At 30.2% G+C, this 12,462-nt stretch overlaps 1 protein-coding gene across 1 annotated transcript in view; it reads left to right on the top strand.

Annotated features, from left to right (window-relative positions):
* Positions 1 to 7,578: 7,578 nt before the first annotated feature.
* Positions 7,579 to 12,462, top strand: part of LOC143196071 (nephrin) — a 568,267-nt gene continuing 563,383 nt past the window's right edge. Inside the window, exon 1 of the mRNA XM_076403661.1 lies at positions 7,579 to 7,929. The gene's annotated coding sequence lies outside the window, so the exon portion shown is untranslated. The remainder of the gene's footprint in view (positions 7,930 to 12,462) is intronic.

Here is a 12,462-nt window from a genome sequence, read left to right as displayed (position 1 = left end):
AATGTTGTTAAGTTATATTGTGTGAGATTAAAGAAATTTAAAAATATTATGGGCTAGTTAATGGATAGTGTGAAAGTGTCAATATTAGGCTTTTATGTTCCATTTTTCTATTTATAAGCTAGTATGATAACTAATGGGTAGCCTTTTGTCAGGCAATAATTCGAGATATTTCACCACTACAACACTCATTCTTTTTTGAAAGTTTGGTAATGACTTGCACGATTAAAATATTAATGCAGTTGTAGTAGTCTCATAGACATTAACGATTTTCTAAATTTTCGGAAAATATTTTTTAAAAAATCTCGATCGGCATTTTATTTGGAACTATTGGGGGGGTATCGTTTTTGAATTAATAGTCAAAAAGCGTTTGCTTGAATTATGAAAAATCCAAGAATCAAGGGAAAGATAGCAGTTACTCAAAATTGACAGTTTACAAATCACCAGTCATAAATTCATACTTTGTATTGGCTTCAAGTTGCGAGTTGTGAAAAATGTATAGTTTTATAGATTAAAGAACTAAAAGAACTAAGAGACTTTGGTTCTGAAGAATCAACATTGAATTTGCTTGTTGTTGAAGCGGAAGAGAATGAAGAAACAAATGACTGCATTGCGGTGATGAAACTTGGCACACTTTCGACAATAATGTATTGTATTGTACAATAATGTATGCAATGTATTTACTTTTGTCTTTGTCCAATCCTTTCTCGAATAAAATAATAATTTGTGTTACTGGATAATATCCTTGCAAAATTGACAAAATAATTGTTCCTTTTACTAATGATGATACTTTGAAATGTTTAAAACATTTAATTAACTCATAATTCTCTAAAGAGATAAAATTGGAATATATGTCCAGACTGATAAACGATTATCTAGGTGAAATTACAAATGCCATCGGCATTGCCATCGATTACATTTTACCTAAACCTAATTAGTCAAAATAGTTCCGATAAAAAACTAATTACTTTCCTAACCAAGCTTGATTTCGACGAATTACATTGGTACATAAATCTATACGCTGCTATTTACATTTACCCAATAACTATTGCGTGTTGATAATCTTTTGACCACTATCAATAGCTGAATTGATTTTAATCAATTAATCAAGACCACTTTCAATCTGCAGGATGGTGTTTCAGTCTGCAAATTTTAATAGATAAATTTAATTTAGTATATATTTGTGCTGGTTTAGTAATAATATATTTTTATAAAGATTTTGCAGTTGTTAATGTGTTGACTATCAATTCAGATCGGCAAGAGATAGCCATAACGTTTTTAGACAAATATTTGAATATTTGGCGATTGCAGTAAAATCTTGTACACAATGCTTTCATTATTAACGAATATTTTGAAGTACTACGTTAAAAGGTATGCATTGGTGAATAACAACATCTTAGGGTTTTCCATGTGATCTAGAATAGGTGCTGATCAAGCGATATCAGTTGGTAAAAATGCGAAGTAACAATGTAAACCATTATGAAACTTAACATTTTATTGATTTACTATTTTTGTAAAATAATAGTTTACACATTAACAATGGGCAGTTTTCGAAATTGCATTACTGCCACTCTTTTTTGGCTTAATGTGAAGAAAAATGAAACAAAAAAAATGTTGTTTTTATATAGGTATAAATGCGAATAAAGAATTTTGCGGATATAAAGTTTTCTAACTTTAGCCTCAAAATTGCAAGAAATCCCTTATACTTACAGTGATTATAATAGTTATATAAAACAGCTCGAAGAAGAATGCTCCTGTCGGAAATACTGCAATTAAGCTGGATTTTAGTCGAGTCGATGTAAAGGTGGTAATAAGAATCTGGAAGATGAGCTACATAACGGACGACCTATAGTTTATTCTGAAGCTTAAGAAAGACGGTATTTTTCCGATAATCCTCAATGAACGTCTTTGGAAATTTGATTGTAACGACGATGTCTCAATTATTATAAAAAAAGTTAAGTGTCGCTTTATCTTAAGATATTGGAACAATGGGTATCAAGCCACTTAATCGAAGAAACCAAAACAATATCTCTTACAATTTTGAGTACTTTCAAATCATTAAACAGAACAGTGTTGTTTTTGGTTACTTATTTCAAATACTACAAATTATTACATACAGATAAGCTAAATTGAATTTTTTTGACATTCAGGTGACGGTAATTTATTATATGCCTTTTGCCAACATATACTTACTTTAGTTTTTAACGAGAACAACCCTTTAAATTTATATTAGGGCTTTTTTAACACATATTAGCCGCATGGAGATTCGATCCTAATACGTTGAACTAACGACTCACTGTTTAAATGTATTTTATACATTTAAGCTCGAATAGAGCTAACATCAAGGTGGTCTTGATTCGTCTGCACTTTTGTTTTGTGCCGCTCTTTGTATTCACCCATTCTCAATCCTTATATTAATATTAAGTGCACCTGCAACAAGCTAAAAATATTTCCAATAAACCTGCAGCAACGGAACATTCAATAGTATTAATACTTACCTGGCAAAAAGGGGCCTTCATTACTTCGTTCCTGTTTAAAGTGATTAGAGATACAATCAGTTACTGAGTCTGACTATATGATGGCTATAGCATTTTTGATCAGAATTATCACACTTTTTAAACAACAATTAGAAATATATTAAAACAGGTACCAATGGAACGTTTGCCGGCTTATAACCTCTGATTCCACTAATGTTTGGAATAACAAGGGTATCGACCAGTACTTGCATAAATCGAATTTTATAAACCGATTCGGTTACATGTTCGGACGCATCAGAGTTCTTCTCTTCTTCTATATAATTAGAGTAATGCTAATTAGTAAAATGAAAAGGAAACATTTATACGAATTTTAAACAAGTTTAAAACGAATTTGATGTTTTTACAAATTTAATTTCGTAATACATTTGACGGCAGAGACGACGGGCATTGGCTGATTTATGTGAAGGACTAAAAAACAGTATAATAATGTTTTTTACATCCTTATAGATACAGCGTAAAAAAGTAATAGAAAACTAATATGTATTTATATATGTGATGATGTTTACGGTATGTAATGCAGTAAATATTATATATTGGTGTACCTTTAGTAACTGCTAATATGAAGATTGGTTTGAGATATTTCATGTTCTCATGTTCTGTATTTTACGGTTTGTATTAGATCTTAGCTATGATTTGGTTGATACTGTTGGTATGAGAGTTTAGACAAACTTTGAGGAGGTAAATTAAATCAAAGTTCTGTTTGTGTTAGTTTATTGGAATACTGCAAGGAAGTTTATACTAATATGATTCCTGATAACCTTTGTAGAATTAATAGGCGATATAGAACGTTGTTATTTTGGATTGAACCTAATTTTAGTCCAGTATAACTAGGCATCGTAATAGATTTATTTAATTAAAATTTAACTTATTCCACATAATTTAAATTAACATTTTCAAAAATGTTTTCTAATAGGTCATGATTTAAGACATATATTTAATAATATTTATTACAGACGCCCTATAGCGTGTTTGAAAGAAAAATGCTGATAGAATATTCTAGGTATAAAGGCACCGTCATTTGCCTATTCAGTCAAGAGTTATTACGCATTGTATGTATTAGGAAATAATGTATTAGGAAATAATGTATTAGGAAATAAAGATTCCAACAGCTCAATTTCGAAGAGTGTTCCTGAAATTCTAGTCACCCAACTGTTTAAAATGTTATAGAGTTCTTAAAAATACTGAGCATAAAATAGTCTTTGGTGCCTTATGTAAGATTGAATCCAAGAAAATCTAAATATAAATTATTAAATAACGGTCACCAATTTGACAAGAACTTTAAGATTAATAAGTAATTAATCACTTTTATTTTTTTATATAGATGATTTTTCTAAATATTTATTTTTTTATACAAAAAAACATGTTATATATACGGGAATGCTAAATGTATGAATAGCATTTATTTTTATTTACCTCGCGCCACCCTGTATTAAACCAACAACATTCTCTAGGAATCGCTCTATCCTGTCCAAAAATTTAACCTGGTTATTGTTATCCAATTTAGGTCACTAGACCATTTTGGTTACTTGATATATTTTTTGTAGTTTCTACTAACAAAACAATTTTTTTAGGACGTTATTGATATATCAGGAAGCTGTTATTTCATACATTTTAAGAAATATTTTTTATTGCAGTTGTTACAAAGCAAAATGTTGTACTTTCAGGGGTAAAGATCGTAACAAAGTTAGTTATTTCCAAGGTTCTCAGCCTAGATATGGCTTTTGAAAATAAATAGGGAAAGCTTCGGGCAGTCTTTCATGACAGAGTACGTAGGTGTAGGAGCTTGTGCTTTATATTTTTATTTGGATGGGTACGGATCGAAATATGGAAGATAATTTGTTAAGGAAAATATTATTCATGTATTTCAAATAATCTTCTATTATAGTCTGCGTTTGCATTTTATATAAAAATTATTACACGTGTCTCTCTAAAGATGTTTCCTTTAAAACAACAATATCTGAAACTGTAGACAAACCAATTAGTTAAATAGCAGCTAGAGAGAAACCAGTCCGTTCAAAATAAACTAGGAAGCATACCAAACATTTGAAAGCGATTTTGCAAAAACAACAAGGAATAAGATCGGAAATAATAATACACTTTTATATTTTGAATAGGGAAATGTAAATGGTTTTAGTTTAAATTGAAATATGTACCATGTGTTTCTCGATACATCCTTTAAAACACCTTATATGTTATTTAGCGTTTTCTGTTTAGCAATTAGGTTTTATTCAGGCAAAAATTGCTGCTTAACATGATTAGCTTCAGACCATTTCAGGAAATCGAGAAAGATTACACCCGATCTTACCCAGTCTGGTTGCTGGCGTGATAGGGTTGGTTGATTCTTGTTAGATTTTACATTATTGCTTGGAACATTGACAATTTTAACCATAAACACACGAACATCTAGTACATCCACGCCTTGTTGGGTTTCGAATCTGCAACTATCGCAGCAGTACAAGAGCCGTCCTGTCGCCTGAGCGTTTAAGGAGGTTAAAGCTTGTTTCTGCTTATGTTGCTGGGAGATTGCTTTCAGCGTTCTTTATCTTTTGTGATTATCTACACTAAAACATATTATATCCATTAGGGTTGCAAATTCAACCTGACGAAAAACTGACTTATTGATGTAGCTTTTGGTGTTTTATGTCACTAATGTATCGAAGAATATTGCCGACATTTGACAGCTTTAGTCTACCCAAAGTAGCAGTGTACTTACGTCATCAAGTAAGTATAATGTATTGTCTATTGCAGTTTGTAAATTCGTTTTATATTGAAATTTTTGCTCATTTTATTCCTGTTAAAAAAAGATATAATGATGTTGATACGTTCGAACATAAATCGTAATCGAATCAGCCTGCAAAAGTCGGTACGCATAAAAGTCAGATTTTGTAAATGATAAATTTTTTTAGTATATATTGCAGATGTATTGTTCTTCACGCTAGAAACAAAAAAGATCCCAACAAGTGGTCGGCAAAGGCTGTAATTTAGGATACAAATTGCAAAACGAAAGTTAAGTTTTGAAGATACCATATTAAAGAATGAAATATTTCAAATTGTTACTTGGTAAATATAAATGAAATGTGTAATTGTGGTTTATGCAAATTATTTGTTTTAGAAATAGGCCCGAAAAAAGATATATAGTATAGATATTGCCACATGATGTAACGTCTTCCTCCCTAGCACTTCATATTCAATCAAATCGAATTGTTATGGGATGTGGCAAATAATTGCTAGAGTAGATATGAAGGAAAGATATATAAGCAAGAACTGTTTGGATATGTGGAAAGCAATACACTCTCTACAATAACACCCTTCGGTTTAGATGAACTCCACCAGACCCACAGAAGGAGGCATTGAGAAATGGTGGACTAGTGTTGGATTGGAAATTAACAGCTTAGTTTTTGTGAGTTAGTGAGTTAATTAAACTTTCTGGATGTGGGATTATGATTCAATGCTGACTATAACAAGACAGTGTAATCAGAGTGGAAACAACTGGATATTGCCACATGATGTAACATCTTCCTCCCTAACACTTCATATTCAATCAAATCGAATTGTTATGGGATGTGGCAAATAATTGCTAGAGTAGATATGAAGGAAAGATATATAGGCAAGAACTGTTTGGATATGTGGAAAGCAATACACTCTCTACAATAACACCCTTCGGTTTAGATGAACTCCACCAGACCCACAGAAGGAGGCATTGAGAAATGGTGGACTACCGTTGGATTGGAAATTAACAGCTTAGTTATTGTGGGTCAGTGAGTTAATTAAACTTTCTGGACATAGGATTATAATTCAATGCTGACTATAACAAGACAGTGTAATCAGAGTGGAAACAACTGGATATTGCCACATGATGTAACATCTTCCTCCCTAACACTTCATATTCAATCAAATCGAATTGTTATGGGATGTGGCAAATAATTGCTAGAGTAGATATGAAGGAAAGATATATAGGCAAGAACTGTTTGGATATGTGGAAAGCAATACACTCTCTACAATAACACCCTTCGGTTTAGATGAACTCCACCAGACCCACAGAAGGAGGCATTGAGAAATGGTGGACTAGTGTTGGATTGGAAATTAACAGCTTAGTTATTGTGGGTCAGTGAGTTAATTAAACTTTCTGGACATAGGATTATAATTCAATGCTGACTATAACAAGACAGTGTAATCAGAGTGGAAACAACTAAAGATGAGTATATAATTAATATGGTATAACTGTAGAATATCGCATAGTAAAGTGTTAACGATTTGTGTGCATAATTCATAATAAATAATAAATACTAACTGTTTTGTAGATATGACAAAGCCATTAGAGGGAATGCAGAGAAACCGAAGAAACTAAGGAGAAACACAGTTATATCAAAATGATTTGACAAGGAAACACAGCAACGAAGGAAACAAGAACTAAACATTAAAAGGTAAATATGTTCTCTAATGAAAATGAAACACATTACATGGACAATTATTAATTAGATAGATTACGCCCCCAGGATATACCATAGGTGGTAGAAGAAAACAGTTCAATATAAATATTATAGAATAACTTATGACGTCATAAATTGAAATGACGTGAGTTCACTGCTTGATTCGGTTGCACGTTCTGTAATGTGTCTCTTTTTAACTAAAATAAAATGAGAAGGAAATTATTGTCTGATGTTAAAAGGAATTTAGCAAATGCGATTTTTGCCTTTTTTGGATAGACTATATGTATGTATTCATTGAATGAAAACAGTTTTTAAAGGACCTTTCCTTCAATTCAATTTTGCTTGCGCTGATTGTACGTCTGGTTATACCTCATAGATCTTGTCGCCCCTTTAGAGAGATGACACCGGTGCATCATAATTTTCATCAGCACATATGTCACCCTCTCATCCGTCGTACGAGCTCCATCACAGTCGGTGCAGTTGTCGAACGGCTCGATCCGTCTGCCTTAACGCCTTTACCGAAGGCTGCGTCGTGCAGGGTCATTCGGCATCGTCCGGCAACGCCCGGAAAATTCCGGGACGAGGTTCAGGCCGTCCGGGCGGAGTCTCGTCGCCGGCGTCGGTGGCGTCGTCAGTCGGTGATGCTGTTGAATCGGCGCCGTATCGAGGGCGTCCGTTTCCCAGGTGCTCTCGTCGACGATGATGCTACGTCGCTCTTGCGTCGCGTCCCGCTAACTTCTAACCGGTTGTTGTCGATGGTCGGCAGATGGACCGCGCCATGAAGTGACATCTCCCGATGACATAGACAGGTCGCGTTGTGCGGTACTTGGTTATCCGGTTAATCGCGAACGAAAATTTGTTAATTCATATATCGTCTGGAACACAAGAAATAATTAAATCGCACCTTAGATATAGTTTTTTGTGTGTCTCTCTAGGATTACTATTAGATCATATATAAGAATTAGGTAAGTTTTTACAATAAAATGTGTTTCATGAATTATCGTGTTATGATAACGAATAGTGGCGGTTCAACATAACCCTAATATGTTAATATCCTTGGATAGCTGTACCTTGTACTAATTATTGCTAATTAAATGGTTTAAAAATTTCTACTGGGAACTTTTAAATCAATTTTTTGAGAAACTTGTTATCTTTTTTGAATCATAATTATTCTTGATATACAATCTAAAGCAGATGAATACACATCTAAGATCCTAATAGATATTGATAATCAACAAGGAGGGAAGTAACTCAACAATTAACTATAATTATTTTATATTAGAATTAATTGTCAGATTGTATGTCAAGTTTCCGATGTAAAGAAGTTATATTGTCCAAAGAAAATTATTAATTTATCTATTACGGAACATAAGCAATTAAATGGTCTACTGACACTAGATTTTTGATTTTTTATAAGTATTGTTGTACTTGGCTATCCTATTAATTGCAAACGATAATTAGGTAAGTTTTTACTATAAAATGTATTTCATGAACCATCGTGTTATGATAACGAATAGTGGCGGTTCAACATAACCCTAATATGTTAATATCCTTGGATAGCTGTACTTTGTACTAATTATAACTAACTAAATGTTTGACAAATTTCTAGTGGGAACTTTTAAATAAATATTTTGAGAAACTTGTTATCTTTTTTGAATAATTATCATTTTTTATATATAATTGAGCTATTGAGAGATAAGTATTGAGCGAGTTTTAGTTAGACTTGAAAATAAAAAATAATGTTTTAGAGTATTTATATGAATATGATTGCAGCCTTCATGTTCATGGACCAATGCGTAGTTATTACTTGTAGAAGATGAGTTCAGTTATCCTTGAATGAACTCTCACATCTCTCAAATAAATTCTCATTTCAATAATACTATTTGAATTATATACAGACATTTCTATATAGATATATTTAAATTTATTTAAAACCTTAATTTATATTATTAAAAAAACCTTAATTTATATTATCTAGAACTCCAGAAATAGTTAAATAGTTTTTATGTGTCTGTCTGGGGTTTCGATCAATGTAGAGAGATAAGTACGTTTTGTACAATAAAGTGAGTATCATGAAATATCGTGTTATGAAAAGGAATAGTAGCACTGTGCTTACATGGTCCAATATGTTAATATACTTAAGTTATCGATTAATTGAAAAGAAAATACGTTAATTTATATCGCCTAGAGCAAAACAAAGAACTAAATTCATCTTAGACATCTTAGATTTTACATAAAAATTAAGCAAGTTTTTACAATAAAAGGAGTATCATGAATCATTGCGTTATGAAAAAGAATCGTGGTGGTCTCCTAACACATAACAGAAATGTTTACATCTTCGAATGGCTGTACCTTGTAATAATTATTAGTAACTAAGTGGTTTGAGAAATTTTATTGCCATATTTGTTCTCATATACATATACACTTTAAAGCAGGTTATTTGGAAATTAAACACAAGAATAACATCTTAACAACTACTTATTATATCAGTTTGAAATTAGAATTGTTTATTAGTCTGTTTCTTGTCATATCATGTCAAATTTTATAGAAAATTGTAACATTATGTATTATGATTATTGTAATATTTTAATAATAATTAATTATGTAATATTTTATGTTTTTCTATTATTTCATTGTAGATTGTATTATGAAACGCAACTCTATAATGTATGTATAATTAAGTGGTGGAGTTGTAGTTGGATTTGGAAGATAAGAGTTATTTTATCATAATTATATGAATATTTTTAAACCTTTTTTAGACCAGTGCGTAATTATCTAAATTACAGGATCTGTTGAGTCAAATTTGGATTAATAATTATTCATATTTCAATAAATCAATTTGAATTATATTTTAAATCCAGATATAATTTGAATAAAGTTTATACTCAGAAGAGAAAAAGTTGTCTGCCATATTTATTTAAATATTTCTATTGTCTTTATATTTGCCGGCTGATGCTTAACTATTATAATATCTTCTCGGTTAGTCGGTTAAAAAATATATATTGCCTGGAACACAAAAACGAATAAAATTACAGCCTAGGTATAATTTATTGTGCCTCTCTCTAGGATTACTTTTAGATTATATATAAGAATTAGTTAAGTTTTTACAATAAAATGAGTCTGATGAATCATCATGTTATAAAAATAATAGTAGAACTCTGTTAATATAGCGCTGGTATATTGATATCTTTGAATAGCAGTACTTATTTTTTTAGTTTCTTATAGTTTTTATTTTTTATTTATAATCATAAAAATATTAATGTATTTTTGATATATTGTTCTTGATATATATTGTAAAGCGTATTGATACTAATTTAACAATTAAATAAGAGACAACACAGATACAACTTAACAATTATTTAACATAACAGACTCATATTAGAATTATTTATTATCTTGTTTCTTGTCAAATTATGCGTCAGGTTTCAGATGTAGAGAATGTTTTACACGTGTTGTGTAAAGATAATTATTAATTTATAAATTATTAAAACTATCGAGTACGCTTTTATAATGAAAGGTTTATCATGATACATTGTATTATGAAACGTACCTATTAAATTCTATAGCTATCAATATGTATGCTTATTGTAGTTATGAATATTTTTCGTGCTAATGACTACATTTTTCTTATTTTGTAAATAATGTTTTATATATAATGTATTAAGCATATATTCAAATTATATTTCTTCCTGTGTCTCTAGGATTGCTGCGGAAAATGTGATCTAATATATTTTCTCTTCGTATTAAAAATCATTAGATTTTTGCGAAAAATTGTATGATGACCCGAATTTCATTATATATAGGGTACTAAAACATAGCTAGACTTTAATATAGCCATCCAAATTATATAGTATAGAGAGTAAAGTCTCGATATTTCAGGGTTAAATTATAGGAATATAAAAAAGAAAAAATAGGAAAAAAATACAAGTTTAGTTGTATTATTTAACTGAAGTGTGTTCATAAATATAATTTATATTTTATTATAATTTTAATAGCTTTAAATAATAAATAATAATAATTTTAAAAACAAATGGCTTATAATATGGCTACAATTAGTCTTTAGTTGTAATTGGATAGATCTTGAATTAGAATCAAATAATTTTAACTGATATTTTATGATTTTAAGATATTTTCGAAAATCATTTGAATAATGTATATAAAATATATAATATAAATATACAGAATTCTTGAGTACTGACGGTAAAGGTAAAGAAATCGATTTAATATGGTTAAAATCTCATTACGAATATATTAAAGCCTCAGAAAGAAACCGTTATTCCAAGACGGTTTCCGAATTTGACATCCTTAAAAAGGAAACTCCAAATAATTGTATTTATAATTTATTCTGTCGGCCGTTTTGATCTCCCATCGTTATTTATCATAAACATATTTAAAATTCCATTTTTCTCGTTGAATCGGCGAAGTGAGTTTGATTGATTTTATGTTGATAAACAAAAGCAATATTTTAAATTTTTAATGCACGTGCCTGGATTTCGGTCTAATTACTGTCCAACATTGTGGGTTCATTTGGAACATTTTTAAGTAGATTACGTCAATTATGTTCATAATTTTCATCCATTAATTTTGATAATTTTCAATTGTGTACGTTTTTATTTGATTATGTTTTTATTACAAAATTGTTTGCGACTCAGATATACTTGGTAGTTCAATAAATTCTGTTGTCTGATAACTACAATAAAAGTATTTTGTAGAGTAGTTTCAGGTTCTTCATGCCAACAATATACGAAATTATCTATGCTTTTTGAATATTGCCTTTAATTTTTATTAAATATTAATTTTGGAATATTTTACCACAAGGAAGCAGAAATGTGGAGAAATAAAGTATGTAGTATATTCTGAAATAGCACATGTTTATTAGAAATTATAACTAACAAGTTATGGTTAATCTACATAGATGTTGATAGGGAAAAAATATTTGAAAGCTTCTATTTTGCACTTTTTTTGAGAACAATCTCTTTTTTAAGGTCGACAGTAATCTGCTGTCATCTTACGGTCCCATCAATCCTGATATAGTTCTTCCATTATTTTTATGTCCTGTTAGTTTCGCCATAATTTCCTAGAATGTCAAAAAATTTATCCAGGTGACTGTGGAGAAAGAGTAAATCTGTGCTAATATTTTTTCCAACCTCTTTTGCACATTTGGTTTATTATTTAATGTTTTCTAGTTGCCCAAAAAGTATTTTACAAGCCTGCCCAACCTTATCTTTAGAAACCTTTTATTCATATAAATATTCAATTCCTGTAAAGCTTGTACCCTTTATTAATAAGTGTATTTAAGCATTTTCTTTCCTTTGCTAACGTTACGACCAAATATTTCATGACATTTTATTTGATGATGTTTGTGGTGGTGTATGATGTTTTTCCAGAAAGTTAAAACATTTTATAGAAATGTTCAAAGCATATCGGTCATTTAGGTTTATTTGAATTGATTTTTTGTTCAAGAAATTTAATATTTTAATAATTTAATTTTTATACTT

The sequence above is a fragment of the Rhynchophorus ferrugineus genome, unplaced genomic scaffold (genome assembly GCF_030347505.1).
Source record: "Rhynchophorus ferrugineus isolate W39M unplaced genomic scaffold, kcgeb_rfMv2 rfM4, whole genome shotgun sequence".
NCBI classification, from domain to species: Eukaryota; Metazoa; Arthropoda; class Insecta; order Coleoptera; family Curculionidae; genus Rhynchophorus; species Rhynchophorus ferrugineus.
Note: the sequence above shows the minus strand (reverse complement) of the source record. Positions and strands in the feature narration are given on the sequence as shown.